General features: G+C 42.8%; 1 protein-coding gene across 2 annotated transcripts in view; it reads right to left on the reverse strand.

Annotated features, from left to right (window-relative positions):
- Positions 1-13,490, reverse strand: part of MTUS2 (microtubule associated scaffold protein 2) — a 319,109-nt gene extending 305,619 nt beyond the window's left edge. Inside the window, exons 1-3 of one of the 2 annotated variants that reach the window (XR_014186189.1) lie at positions 13,095-13,490; positions 12,578-12,678; positions 10,252-12,448 (exon numbers count right to left, since the gene is read on the reverse strand). The gene's annotated coding sequence lies outside the window, so the exon portion shown is untranslated. Of the gene's footprint in view, positions 1-10,251; positions 12,449-12,577; positions 12,679-13,094 lie in introns of those variants that run through there. The other variant, XM_082074597.1, reaches the window with a different exon arrangement.
- Positions 13,491-15,846: the final 2,356 nt, after the last annotated feature.

Consider the following 15,846-nt stretch of genomic DNA (forward strand, 5'->3'; position numbering starts at 1 on the left):
GCTGAGTCCAGCTAGCACTGCTGAAGCAATGGTAGATCTACAGGTATGCAAATGCTTTTCTCTGCATCTCCTCCTGTAAGAGCTGGAAACTGTCAAAATCAAGGATAAATTGAAAACAGGACTATCTCAGCTTTATCACGGTATCAGCTAGATTTCCTTGGAGAACGTTTAGATAATAGCACTAAAGAAAATAACAGCTGGTTTACAGTAGAGCTGCCGTTACCTGTGGCTTTGAACTGCTGGTAGAGCTGCAGCAGGTAATTTTCAGGGAAAACTAATTGCGTATAAGTATGTGAGGGGGCAAAACATATCCACAAATGAGGAATGGGAGGAAAACAACAGCCATACAGTCACAGCCAGGAAAGCAAAGGGAACTGACGCTCATATGAATGCAGAATAATGATGTTTGTGGAGATACGACTGACTGTGTGGCTTAGCAGAAGCCCTGAATGGCAGGGACTCTCTTCCAGAAAATGATATTGCAAATGAAGTGGAAGAAGAAAAAATTATAACAGTGACTGACAGACTCCAAGGCAGGAGACTGCTTCAGCAAGCGCCTCAGCAGGCCGGCCAGCAGCACTGACATGCTGGCTGCAGCTCCGCTCCTGAGGGCAGCTCAGTCCAGCAGGCACAGAGAGAAGGAGTGGTGGGAACAGAGCTCAGCCCTGACAGACATTCCTGCCTGCTGCAGACAACTGAAAATCTTATGAGGACCATTATTTACACAGTGCTTATATTAAAACCTGTGCCGTCTTATGTGCCATCCTCTCTGTCAGCTTCTCTGCCTTTGCAGTACCATCCAGCCTCTGCAGGGTTTGTATGCAGTTGAGAGCTGAGAGATAAGGGCCCTCTTCTGGCTTCCCCAGGAGCCAGAGAAAAAGATTGCTCAGGGGCTCCTTGCAATCCCTTACTTTACAGCCTTCCCCAGGGCAGGCCACTTGGCAGCCTCTTTCTTGATGGACATTTCCCTTCAGATATTGCCTTTTGCATTTGTCGTTGCTTTGTAATGAGGGTACATGGACTGCGAAGCAATTGAAAAAAAAACCATTTAAAAACTAAGATGTGTTTGCTCTTCTGTGAAGAACACATCAATTATTAAGTCCTACAGACAGGGCTGGGTGTCAGAAATGGGATTTTCTTCTTCTCCTGTTTCTTTATCTTCTTCCCTCCTCAGCACACACTTGTTTCGCTAAACTTTCCTGTGCTGACCTCAGAGATGAACACGTTCTCATTTCAGGAACTTGACCTATTATCCTGGGTATTGTATTTAACCAAACTCAGCTCTAAGCCCCTCAGAATAAGGGGATTACTGTCTCTGTATGAATTTCTTAAAAATGCTGTAGGAAATGTCAGCTTCACTGTTTCTAGAGTTCATGTTTAAGAAAAAAGGATTACCATGGCAAGCAGAGAATTACCAGCTCCTGACCCCTGCAAATGCTGAGGCAGATGTGGATCTCCACACTGGAGTTTTGTTCCTCAAAGGGGGGCAATGGCCCAGCTGCTGTCCAGCTGGAATACCTCACAGCCTGTGTATGGAGAACCCCCTTGTTTTCCCTCTGGTGCACCCTGGTGAGACTTTCAAGGAACATCACAAGCCTCCACCAGTCACAGAGTTGCTGGAGACTGTTTTTCCGTAGATTTAGCACTGCCTGCTTGGATTACCTGTTTAATAAGGGGAGGCAACCAACAAAAGCTTCTCCTGCAGTCAAGGCAGCTGTAAAAATGACTCCTGTGTGGGCTGCATGGAGCTGAGCTAGGCTGCTGAGAGCATCCTGAGCCCGTGTGGCTTCTCTGGTGTCTAATAACACAAGTCAGCTCACCTGTGTTTGCAGGAGGAGCACTTTGGGCACTTGGCTACTGCCTTCATGACACAGGCAGCTACTTGAGATACGCAAGATTTTTATTTCCATATCAAACTCGGCTGGAACTAGCCAAAAGGAACTAGGAATCCAAGAGATTCAAAACACAAATCTTATTAGCGTCTATTTGAAAGTGTAAGCAAGCCTCAGCACAAATTTACTGTATTTCCTTTACTCCATCTTGCCTGTGGTCTTGATCTTTTGCCACACTGAGTCCTGTCTCATCCTTTACACACAAAAGTATGGGTAGAAGCATTATCACAGCTCTTCATGGGCATCCTCCCCACTAACCAACATCTCCTTTTTAGGATACTGCCCAGCCCTCTGACCATGCTCAGGTGCCTGGAAAGGTTGGTGGTACCTGATGGAGCTCATGGCAGCCCTTCCCAGAGAGAAAGAAGGTGGAGGAGAGCCATAGTAGGAGAATACGTTGGTATAGGAACAGTGTGGGTGAATATAATACGTATGGGGAAAAAAAGAAGAAAAAAAAAAAAAGAATGAAAGAGTGTTAAGAACCAGGTCGTGAAAGAGTCTAGGAATTACAAGGAAAGTGCAGGATGAGGTAAAATAAATTCAGTATTAATCTGATGCAGTTTTACTTGCAACCTCCTTCCATTATTCTATTAGACACTACAGTGCTGATGCCAGTATAAAAGCTGTAAGTGGTGTTCAGGAATTCCTTCCCAAGGATTAACTGCTTGCTGTTCATTTCATTTCCACCAAGGAGAGCTTTCATATTTATAAAAAAAAAAAATTCTCGGGGCAGGAGATGAGAGGACACCTGGCAGCAGTTCTTACCTTGTAAGTGGGCTCCAAGCTAGAAATAAGATTTGAAGTAAACAAACAAACCTGCTTATCTTGCTGTTCTTAAAAATGAGCAGTATTTGTAGCTCCCAAGTACAGTGACATCTGTTTTGTCACTAATGAGTGAGAATCAAAAATGTCTCTTCCCAAAAACACTATTGACATTATTGGCATAATCAGTCATAAGTCATTCCAATATGTGTAGGCAATTAGTGATAATCACATTTCAAATAAGAAGTAAATCTACCATAAGTATATTCATCTAGAGTGTAAGAATCTTTGCATCGTATTTAAATGAGTTTCCTTAATTAAACTGACACAGAAGCTGGTTTGCATTTCTGAAAGTACATTTCTTCTTCTGTCATCACAGGTAAAAGCAGTTATCTGAAGTTCTCTCTTCTTTCTCTATTAAACACTTGTAGAATTGAACCAAGTTTGATTTTTTTTTTTTGCAGGCTTGCAGGTGTCATTATACATGGGCTCACCCATGTGGTTTGGGTGCTCACAGAGAAAGAATTCACACTTAAAAACACTGTAGCACTTCTGAGCCTGATGTGAGTAGGGACAGATACGAGCCTGCATTGATCAGCTGTTACCTGTCCGAGGATGATACAACATCCATCATTGCATGCAATGATACAGATCTACATTCAGCCTTGTTTCTCCTTTTCAAAAAGAGATTACACATAAAAAGATGGAATTATGTGCGAAAAAATAATATTGCTGTTAAGATGGAATTTTATAGCATATCTAGAATGGAGCAACTCTGCTACCAAATGACTGTGCAGCTGCACTTGCTTTTAGTTTTCAAAATATGGTGCTTATTAGCAAGAAGCTATCTCATAACCAAGTGAGAGCACAAACCCAACTGCCTAAATCTGTAAATGCAGGACTTTCCTGCACAGATTTATTAAATTGACAGAGTGAATATCACTCTCTGAGCTAATAGTTGTTTCTGCAAGGATTTCGGGTTTTTTTAGTGTGTTTGAGATGTTAGCTCTCTAGCTAAACCGATCTTACATCCTCTTATCAGCCTGTCCTGAGCCTGAATGATTTAAAAGGGACTATAATCCAGGATGAAATTGCAAGTCAGATCTAGGGCATCTGTGCCTGCATTATTGTTACTGGCTGTTACATTGTCTACCAGCATCATTCAGTCTCGCTTTACTTTCTACATTGAGTCCTTGTGGATAGAGCAAATATTGCCTCCAGCTTAGGCTCTGCTTTTTCAATTGCAGATGTCAAAGCTGACAACAAATAGGAGGTAAGCATTATCAACAAGAGTTTGCTGAAATCTTGGTAGAGCTATTCAAAGCATTTTTATGTGACAGACACTGTGTTTAAGATAGGAACCTGCCATGTCAAAGAGCAAGCTTGTCTTTCTGCATCTGACACAAATCTCTCCATTAATGTTTTAATAAACGTCACTCCTCAGTCACCTTCTGAGAAAGGATCAAGGTCCAAGACAACTGCTTTCTTAGGGAGTGCAGGAGAGCATGTATTTTTACCAAGTAATAGAGTTTTCTTTCAATTCTGAAGATGAGTCTGGAGTGGTTCATGCCCTGACTACAAATTCATCTCTGGCTTCACATTTCCTGCTGGATTTCTCTCTTTGCACAGACTTGCATCTATTTTCAAATAATTGCCTTTTCCTGTGTTTGAAAACTAGCTCTTGTGTGAACTAGTGTCAAATTTTAACCTCCCTTCATACCATGTGTCATCTTGTGCTTTTCTTAAACCATGACGAGAGACATTAGACACTGTTCACGGGTGACAAAGTGTCTGTATTAAAGCCTTACTAATTTAAGTTTATTTGCTAATTAGAGTCAAACCTTTAATAAACTGAAAATGCTAATGCAGGGGGGTATTCTTCTATTTGTTGAGTTATTGGGGAATTCATAACTATGGCTACACAGCTAACTGTGGATAGAAGGAGAGCACGGTTAATATCCTAGGTCAAAACACAGCCCTCTATGACCTGTCAGACGCCTGCAGGCACCTGAGCTGATCTGTAAGAACCCTGGGGATCTTCCAACCTGTCACCGGTCAGCAGAGGGCAACAGAAGCACAAAAACACGGCAAAGCTGCCCAGGCTCTTGGCAGAGGTGTAACCCAGGCCCACATCTCCCTCTGCTAACGTGAGCAGGATCAGGTTTCAACCTCCTGCAGCCAAGGATGAGACATTTTATGTAATCAAAACCTCTTTTCTCCAAATACAGCTGATAAGCGAATGAAAGAACACAAAATAAGTAAACCAAACACAGTTGTCAAGGTCCCAGTAGAATAACTCGGAATTTCTATGCAATAACCAGGTAGCAACTAACTATGGCAAAACCTGTGAGCTAGCTACATACATTTTAAATGTGAGTTCAGTACAGGAAAATGGGGCTAACTCTAAGCTGGAGAGCTAAACAAACGGGAAACCTAGCGTGGCTTTAAAAATAAAGTTGTAAGAAAGCAATGGTCACTCTTGATGGCAATGGTACAAACATTGGACCAGATCCTGAGGGTGCACGATTCAGCACAACATGCCTTACACCTACACGGTACCCTGGCACCTGAGGGGCAGGTGGTATGGAGGGTCTCACTTGCACTCTGCACCTGGGTTTTCCCCCATGAAGCGGGGACTTCATGTCAGACTAGGGCTCAGGTGGGAGCAGACACGTATGCAGTGAGGATGCTCAGCAGAGCCACAACTCAGGTGGAAATAACAGACAGGAAAAGTGGTGGGACAGAGGCATCCACTTGACATTTCTGGCCCTTTTTAAAAAATGGTCATTGCTTGTATGCCAAGTCTCCAAGAATATGAAAACTGTATCAGCTTGGATCAAATGCCATTTATGCTCTTCTGGCAATGACCAGAAGTAGATGATACCTCCAGAAACGTTTAAGGCAAGGAAATACCTGTAGAGAAACTGCCCAGAACATCCTGCCAGCTGCAGGGCAGAGACCACCTGGACCATACAGGCTGTGTTTGTGCTCACTGGCTCTCCATCAATTTCTCTGGTGACTCTTGAAACTCTCAGAGACTTTATCACCCTCCACCTCCCATGGCAAGGACTTGCACAGAGCCTGTACATGGTGTTTGAAGAGCCACCCTGGTTTTTGCCCTGAAACCTCCTGCTATCTGTTTTCCTTCACATACTTGCACTGGAAGAGATCGTGAAAACCATTCCCCATTCTCCGTCACCCTGGCACTCAGAGGCTGCCTTCATCTCTCCTGTCACCTCTTCTCCAGCTAGAAGAACTGTACTTTTTATTTCTTGTAAGGAAGAAATTTCATTCCTTTGCCCACTTTTGTCACCCTGCTCTGAACATTTTACAGTCCTACTCCACCTCTTGAGAGGGAGCTGAACTTTCCATTTCTGTATTCCAGGGAATGACTGTGAACTGTGTTAAAATATCAACTATAACAGAAGATTACTAAATTACAACACTCTTGCAGCCACCTATCTGCTTTCTCGTGATACAGCAGAGATGTGCAATATGTATTATATACCTATAAAATAAACTGATGACAATCAGAAATCAGAAGTCAAATGAAAGTAAAGAAAATCAGAGACTAAAAAAATCATTCCATCTTTATTCCCCATCCTAGAAAGGAAAAGCCTCATGATCAATCGTCTCGTTTCCAATCTTGTGACACAGCATCCTACATCTTATTCTAATGGCATCTGTTCTGATCTCATTCCCATAGTTGAAGCAGCACTTTCAGGTTTCCAAGCCATGCTCAGCTTTTCTTTTCTTGCCATGAATTCTGCTGTTCCAGCATATCAGACCTAGTGCAGTTGCTATGGAATTGAGTGTGCCTGTGCTGTCAAAAGATGATGGGCTTTCTAATTTAGCAGCATGCTGCTCCATGGTAAGGGCCTGGAAGTGCCTCCAGCATCTGGCACACCAGAGGTAGCTGCTGTTCCCCCTTCAGGTCTTTATGACCCAATTTGCATTTTTCATATGGGTTCTCACCAAACAACCACTCGTTACTTTTTTTTTTTCCTTCTCTTCATTATACACAATCAGCCACTAAGGATCCTTGAACAGACTTTTCCATTTTTGGAATGGGAAAAAGCACAAATATAGAATCTGTTGCTTTAGCTGTTACCCGTCTGCTCGCTCTGACTGCAAGAATTGATGCAAACCCTGTGGTAGTCTTTGGGTTTGCTACATGTGCCTGCCTCCCAGGGCAGGGCAGTCTGCTGCAAAATGATACCAACATTTGCAGTAGAGTGGGAGGGATGCATATTGTTGCAGCTGGATAGATATTCCACAGGTTGCTCTCTTAGATCAGTGTTACCGGCTAGTATTACTTGGCACCCAGAAATAATGTCTCCCTGTGCATTAATTTGTCACATGGAGCCATGCAGGCACTCACATGGTTTGCCAGAATGTCGTGCTGGGAAACACGGACGCACGGGTCCAGCCCCCAAATGCCTGGAGGAAATGAAATCCTCTCCTCCATGTACGTAAGGTGTCTATTCTTGCAGATAAGAAGCAGCATGCGCAGGGCCTGCAGCGCAGTGGGGATACCTGCACGCCGCCTGCAGAGCAGGGGCCGTGCCTGCGGGCAGGCACGCGGGCCACGGCGCTGCCAGCACACCAGCATGGCCACAGCTGTGCGCTGCTCCACACGTACCCGGAGAGCGGAGGAAGGATTTCCTCTGCTTGCTTCCCCGCAGTGCTTGCACGCAGCTCAAGGGCAAGTCACGAGTCTACAGCTGCAAGATGCCACAGAGATTTTCAGCAGCTCAGCCCCAAAAGAAAGTACCGACTCAGAGCTGTGCACCCCCAAGTTGTGTGAAAAATATAAATCAGCTGCATGTTCCATTTTGCTGTGCCTTATGGTGGGTGGAGGCAGAAAAAGGCAGAATTTCTATAGATGTGTTATGAAGAGGCTGGAAAAAACAATGCAAGTAATAAATTTATTTTTTTCCAAATTCTTGGTTATCGAACCCTCTCTCTGAGATGACACTGGATAGTTTCAAAACCGATTCATGAGTGTTACACTGTTGACTGCCTTGAAAAAGATAGCATCCTACTGGATCAAAGCAACAGGCTGCCTCATCAAAGAAAGACCAGACACAAGGGATTAAATCTTGGATGTCACTGGAAACCCACCTATGAAATCAAAAGAAAACCAGAGATTCACAAGGGATGTATCCTCAAATATCAGACTCCAACCCAAACCATGTAAAAGCACTGCAATTTTCAGCTAGAAAAGGCTGCCAGTTGATATGCAGCTGCTTGACTACAGAACATTGATTTTTGTCATAGGAAAGGTAGGAAATAGTTAAAGTAACCACAGGTGCTTCTTTTTAAAAAATCAAATAATCTTCATCTTACAAAACAAGTTAAACCTGTTTGAGTGATTAACGAGTAGAGAATCCAGGGTCAGGTTTTGTAGGGCTTCATCTGCTGCCATCTGCCCACAGGCTGGGTGGTTTTCAGAGAGTAGAGCAGAAGCGCATTCTCCACTGCAGCAGAACCCAGAGACCAGGACAGTGCAGGAGCTGATACATGGTGCAACACAGTCACTGAAAGGAAATCTTATGTCAATATTCTTGAATCAGTGATCTTAAACTCAAGATCTCCTTAGATATCGAAAACTGAGAGTTTAAGAAACTTAGCAGAACATTTTGGGATTTGCTTGTTGCAGCCTGGCTAGGTCAGAAGAAAGCTGTGAGATGTTGGAGTGGGATATCTCCCAATCCATTCAATCAAACCCATACTGGGGAACAGAAATCCCTGTTCAGATGGACTCTGGCTAATGCTGGAGTCAAAAGCACATCCAGTGTCTTCCCATCTCTGGGAAGATCTGTGGGGGAGGAAAAGCCTGTCTTGGGAAGTGGTGGCAAGTGGTTACACATCTTAACCTGCTGTGGTAGGCAGGTAGGCAGTCTGCCATGGGGCCAGAAAAACTCCAATTAGGAAAACCGAGTAACTCCCCATGAGCCACCGTGCTGCTACAGGAAAGTGCTTCCAGCAATCCGCTGGTACAGGAGAGTCCCCCCTCTCAGCTTCTGGTTTACTCTCAGCCTCAGGGTTTGGTCAGTGAAATGATGGCAAAGATACATTTTAAAATATATGTTTGCATTCTTAGGCATGGAAGTACACAAAGTACTGCCTATTTAAGGTGAAAACCAAATATCCTATATGTGACCTATTAGGTTTTTGTTTATATGTGAACACTTGTCAGCAGTGTGGAGGCTGGTCCATGCATATGATCTCCCAGGACATTGAGTGGCCCTTTGATTAGAAAAAATTAAGAAACACCATCCTGTACTGCACCTGAGAGACTTCTAATTTGGATGTCATCCCTCCCTGAAATCCCCTCTCCACAAGAGGAGTTGGCATTTTAAGTGTGTGCTCTGAAGATTGCCAGCAGCTTGTAGACTTCTGCCAAGGACAGGGACCTGGATATACTTGTATGAACATGTCAAATCAACAGTGTGGGGAAAAAATGAGGCAGCTCCCTCCTGGCATTCATCTGTCGTGCCTCATTCCCTTCCCAGTGAAGCACCAGCGGCCGAGGCTTCAGAAGAGCAGGATGCAGCAGCAGGAGGTGGTGTTGCACCACCAGCACTGAAAGCCACTCTCAGTTTTCCCTTCACAAATCAAGGGAAAGTATCACTCTTTAAAGAGATTCAGAGCAAGAAACTATATTCCGCTGTCTTTACCAGTGGGAGATTTCAGTTTTCTTACCCTATTTGAAACAATGTGCCTTAATGCTCTAAAATAATTCCTACAGAATCAAGAGAGCTTAGGAATTGTTTTTTGCCTAGAGATAAAGTTATCCACTTCATGGAAAACTGTTACTGACAGACAGCTTCAGGAATGGAAATGTCTTTGCTCTAGATTAGGCAGATCTTATTGCTCCTCCTTCTAATCAAATCAGTGTTGATGAATGGAAAGTTTGTTTTACAGTTGGGAAATGAATTAATCTAACTCCAGCTCTCTGGAAATGGGACTCTGCTGTAAATCAGTTTTCAGTGTCACCTTGATGATTGGTGGTGCATGCCAGGTGCTCTCAGACAGGGTTTCATTCTCCATGGTAGCAGACCCTGTCGTTAGATGCCCACACAACTGCTGGCAGAGCGACACTCAAAATGTGGCATTATCGTCTTGGGAGTCTGCAGCTGAAGGAGCTGAACTCAGCAAACTCTCCGGAAGCACTTCCTGATGTTTGACTAATTCCACTTATTTTTCATTTATAGCTGATAATCCCACATGCTGCTTTAAGGACATGAGGGTCATGTGGCTCATTATGAAACATTTGCTATATTTTTTTTTTCCTGGAATTATTCACCCTTTGTTTCTCCTGAAGTATCTGTCTTGTGTGTCAGGACTGTCGTGTCAGATAGAAAGACCTCAGAGCCACAGTCAGGTGTGCTTGCATTTCATGTTCTTCTTCAGGGTTTCAGGCTGAAAATAGAGCTACCAAGATGAGAATCCAGCCTTTGACTCATTGAATATGAATAATACAAAAGTTATTGTTTTGTTTCTTGCAGTCTGCTTAATTTGTACTCAGCTGATTAAAAATTGCTCTTTGCAAAAATAAATCACTTTAATGACTTAATGCCAGACCACAAAATAGGATGTGTACTAATCCATCTAATCCTTTATTCAGCTGGAGGATAAAAAAATCACAACAAAACAAAAAACACCACACAATGCTTTGGTTTTATGCTCCATCCATAGAGCTGTTTGCTGGGGCTTGTTTACCTGCAGGCTCTAGAGCTACAGTTTCATCTTTCTTGTTTAAACAAGCCTCACTCCTTGGGAGTAGGCAGACACCAACCAGCGAGCGCTCCACAGCAATCCTGAGATATGTTGAGGGAGTTATTTGGTCTCCAAAACACCTCCTGCCAGGCCCTGGCCACCCATGTGCATCCAACTATAGCTGAATTGCCTCCCTAAGTCAATGCTGTGGAGCACTAGGCCAGGTGAGGAGGCAGAAGCTAAGGCAGCCAACACACACCATGAACCACTGGATGTGTCTGCTGACAACCATTGCTGCAAGTCCAGCTCTGTCATAGCTGCTAAAACTCAGGGTGGCATTCATTCTAGGATGAACAGAGAAAAGAGGTGATAGGAGTGTAACCTATTAGTAGGTATACCTCATAAAAGGATCAGCTCTGTGTTTGAAACCATAGCCAGATTATTTCTCTAGTTTTTCAAGGAAGTGTTTTGTTCAGACATGAAATCCCTGACTCCTAAATTCATCCCTTTCCCCAGTTACACACAACCACAGTTGGTTCACAGAAATAGACTTTGAATATGAATGCAACCATTGTCATCGACCTTCACCTGAAGTATGTGTGATGAAAGCAGTGGGTCTGCAGCGATCATCTATATTTTTTTCTCAGTCTTTGCAAACTCTCTTTTCTTTAAGAAAGGATCCTACTGCAATTAGCAGTGCACTGACATACCACAGTGTTAATTGTCCCAAGAGGTTGCCATGCCAAAAAGATCAGACCCATGATTTTTAGACAACAGTTTAGGATACATCAACAGCCAGGTACTTTCCAAGTACAGATGATACTGCCATTTCCCCATTGAAACTGAACATCTGAACATTATAAAAAAGAGCTGAGACATTTTTACTGTTCACCTTCACAATTTTTATGTAAGACCACTAGTAGTGCACTGTTTGAAAAATGAGATTCTTATGCATTACATTTCCTGCTTCTGAACATGTATTATTTCACCTCCAGTCCTCATACACACATTTGCACAGATTTGTTGTAAGAAACGTGCCTGTGCACCATTAAATCACCCACTGTAGTACTAAAACGTGTGCTCCAGAGTGTCTGCTGACACTGGTCTCACATCCTTTCAGAATGTATATGAAGGAGGCAACAAGAATAGTGCCAGATAGCAATGGGAATGGAAATTATGTGACGTACATATGTGATGCAATTTTTTTTTCTTGTGAATAAAATATCTTGTGAAAAGAGGAATTAGAGGCAGTATTTATAACAGTCCTTCATAAACATCCCCAAATTCCAAGCAGAAGACAAAAGGCATGAATCATATCACAGCAGGCACTATAGCTGGGGAAGTGGCCTTTATGAAGATTGCTTCCGTAATTTGGGCTGCAGATTGAAAGAGAGCTGCTCTTAGAAGATCTGTAGGAAGCTGATAATGGCTTATTTAATAGTAGTATCACTAATAAAATCTAGGTTTTCATCAAGAACATTTCCTTTGCTAAAAATGTCACGATTCTTCAAGCTGTAGTTTGATCCGGTTCATTTTGTCTATAAATGATATAAAGCCAAACCAGTAGATTGGGACATTATAGTTTCCTTTAAAAGGAAACTTCTAGACTGTGGCTGCAATCCACACAACACCTTACAAGAAGATAAAGCCCACAGTAAGAGACTTGGTAGGTAGACATAAAACAACTACTCATACAACAGATATTATAAAACAGGGGAAATTATTCTCTAACAATTACAGAGGAAATCATAGAATCATAGAATGATGAGACTATATTTTGCTCTTTATGACTTGGCAGCTGAATATCTTGTGCCAATTGACAAGAATTGAAGGTAATTGTCCTCTTGCAAGATTCTCCATCAGTTTTGTTGGCAGTTTTATGTTATTAACCCAGAACAGCATCTGGACACGTTAAACTTGCATTATATTCCTCATACCAGAAGAGTATCACACGTTCATGTTATTCATGTGGAAATCCTGAAATAGAAAGGATGCAATCTACAGCAACTTCTGATATCTACATTAAAAATTGTAAGACCATCTAGATTCCCAGCATTGACGGACATCACCTGTCACATCAAAAGGATTTATACATACCAGTCACTTTCAGATGTATCTGACTTCAGGCATCCACAACAGAAAATAGTAGATATAAATATAATTAAATATTAAAATTCAAATATAAAGTAATAGCCTACCTGTTTTCCCCACTATTAAACAGCATGAGTTTGGCAAAGATTACAGCAGATCTTAGATGATCCAAAGATGCCAGCTCTGATTTGTACCTAGGTTTTTCCCTCTGAAAGCAGATAGAGATTTTTTGGGAAACACATTGTTAGGGACATTAGTGAGCTGTACATACTGCTATACCCAGACAGCTGCTGAATACATTCCCTGGTACACCTACAACAAAAGAACACAGGCCAGTGGCTCCTGTAAATCGCAGGCAGAAGTAGGGCAGGGATAGCCAACTAATACTCAATGACTAGGTGCTGACATTTCCATGACTATCACTGTACCCAAGATGCTGGCTTTGTGTCCTGTTTTGTGCACCTTGAATGGACTAGTTTGGAGTTTCTTTACCTTTGTATCACCTACCCCCCATGCAGATGCTGCAGCTGGATCCAGAAGATGCACAGAGGGCACAAAAGATGTGTGGATCAGAAAGATGAAGAAGGTCTTTCTCTTGCACACAGACATTTTGGCACAACCTACCTCACCCTGTTTAAGGTGCTCAGCAGCTGGGTGTCACTTCATAGCATTTATCACAGAAGAACTGCTGAAGATCAGGGCAGAGAGTCAGGCACGATCCAGCGAGGAATCCTGCATGGTACCACTGCCTTGGTGGCTAAACATCAGGAAAGCCAGAAGGAAGAGGATACAATAAGATGCTTATGGGAATATATCGCTTCCAGCTTGTTAGGACTGCAGTCCAAGCCTTGGGAAGATAAGGCTGGAGCATTCCTTTGCACTGTCCCATCAAGCCAAAGAACTGAAAGTGACAGCTGACAGCAGCTTTGAGGGAAAAAAAATGGATTAAAGCAGAGCTTCCTCAACCAAATCTTCAAAGCATGAAGAGGCAAAAAATTCTCAGAGCTGTCTACTTGCAATCAGTATCAGGCTGTCTGCAGATGACTCCAGACAACAATAATAGTCTCAAGGGAATAGGCAAGATAAGATACTATGAGAACTGCAAAATCAAATACTGCCAGCTACCACCGCCCCAGTCCCACATAATGCATGGCTGAAATGATAACCAGTGCTCCCTAATAGCCATTTTACAGGCTGTATGATGTTGCACAGCATTTGAGAAAGTTCATCAGCATGAAAAACAGGGTGGGAGGGAGGAAGGTTTATTGTGCAGAAATGTAGAGCATAGTCATGGCTGAAAGCTATTGCTCTCATGCAAACTGGAGCAAATTTGATCACATTCAACATTGTACACATTTTCATCAGCAGGGAAAAATCTATATTCAGTGTTTTACAAAATGAGAAATTCAAAGTATAATCAGAAAATAAACATTGTCTGGCAGTTTTTGCTAGCTGAAGAAATTGTCAGTGTTCAGGGAAAAAATGGCTTTGGGTGGTATAATTATTACCTTGATTTCAGTTTTGTTGTCTATCTGGCGGGACTCAGTAATTGAGACAGGCTTGCTCTGATAATGCCAGCAATGTCATAACACCCTGAGGATGATGACTTGTTTTCTCATGACTTCTTAAAATACAGAGGACTGTCTAACTGATGCCATCTCACAAGAGTCAGTGAGAAGGAAAGCAAAATCATTAATATGACAATGCTGCAGCTGCATCCATCAGATGCGTTCCTGAGGGATGCTAAAGCATCTGTTACTTTTCACCTCTCTGAAGGAACTGCAATTGTTTTCTACCTGCAACCTCATCACCCTGCTGAGATATTTCTATATCATATCCATTAGCGAAGGGGAATGCACAATATATCATCACCAAGCAAACAGCCACTCACTTGGTCTTCCTAAATTCCTTTATCACTACAAAACACACTAATGCATTATAATAGCTATACTCATGTCCTAATCTGCATCTACTGCATTCCTTCCATTATGTGCAGTGATGATATGGTTGTTGCACAGGTATTATTGCCAACAGCCATGAAATATCACAGTCTCTTTTCTTTTGGCATAAGACCAATAGAACTACAAATCCCACCTTGCTCACATTTTTTTTTCTATTGAAAATTCATCTTTGAAGATAATTTTCATTGCATTTGTCCTGGTTTTGTTAAAAACAAGACTGGTTCTCTTTTAGTGATTTTTCTTTCAGCTAAGTTCTTCTAGGTGCCTGTACTTTTCTGAGTTTTAGCCTGCATATTTTTTCCTAGGATGCTGTACTCGGTGCTGATAAGAGATCAACAAAATGCTGAAGAAGCTCAGGTTTAGATTTATGACTATGGTAGCTAAGAAAGACTGATAAGTTTTCCCACATTCCATTGTGAGAGGGACGTGTTTGAGGAGGGGTGGATGGAACAGGTGACTAGAACTGACCAGCTGAAGTATTCCATCCCATAATCATCATACCCCCTATATAAGAGGGTGATCAGGAGAGTCAAGCTCTCTTCAACCATGGCCGGCATCTAGAGAGGACCCTGTCTGTCTGCCTGTGATCTACAGGCCTCAGACCCTGCATCCCTGCAACCAGGCTCCGGTTTGCTGTGAAGTCCTGCCCACGACTTTCCATGTGCCGCCAGCTCCGCACACCCAGCTCTGCTGCTGGAGTGACACCAACTCCACATCGAGCACTCAAGATTGGTTTTGTATATTTTGTATATATTCTCTATTTATTAGTAGTATTAGTAAAACCCTTTAAAACTCTCCAACTTGAAGTCTAAGTCTCTCTTCCTTTCCCCTTATCTTTCTTATCATCTTTCCGATCTAAAGGAAAAGGGTGGCAGGAAATGAGGGGATAACAGGGAGCGTCTGCCACGGTTTATTGCCGCCTTGCCTTAAACCTTGACAGCATTTTAACAAAATTTTCCCATAAGTTGCTCAAAAATAATATTACTCCTCAACAGCCCAGTGATTTTTCAGCATTTGGTAGAGGAGGGGTATCAAACTTCAAAAGTTTGACACCCCTGCAGTGGAGGGTTGGTGTGGTGTTGTTTGTTTGTTTTTTCCTGTTGTTGCTGTGGTGTGGCTGCTGCAGAGGCAGGATTGGCAACACTGGCTTGGTACCTGACACCATATCCCTGCATTAACAAGGTAAGTGGGGGCCATGATCAAAAGACATCATGGAGGAGAAGGAGAAGGAGGAGAAGGAGGAGAAGGAGGAGAAGGAGAAGGAGAAGGAGAAGGAGAAGGAGAAGGAGAAGGAGAAGGAGAAGGAGAAGGAGAAGGAGAAGGAGAAGGAGAAGGAGAAGGAGAAGGAGAAGGAGAAGAAGGAGAAGGAGAAGGAGAAGGAGAAGGAGAAGGAGAAGGAGAAGGAGAAGGAGAAG

The sequence above is a fragment of the Streptopelia decaocto genome (genome assembly GCF_964273445.1).
Source record: "Streptopelia decaocto genome assembly, chromosome: 1".
Taxonomy (NCBI): domain Eukaryota; kingdom Metazoa; phylum Chordata; class Aves; order Columbiformes; family Columbidae; genus Streptopelia; species Streptopelia decaocto.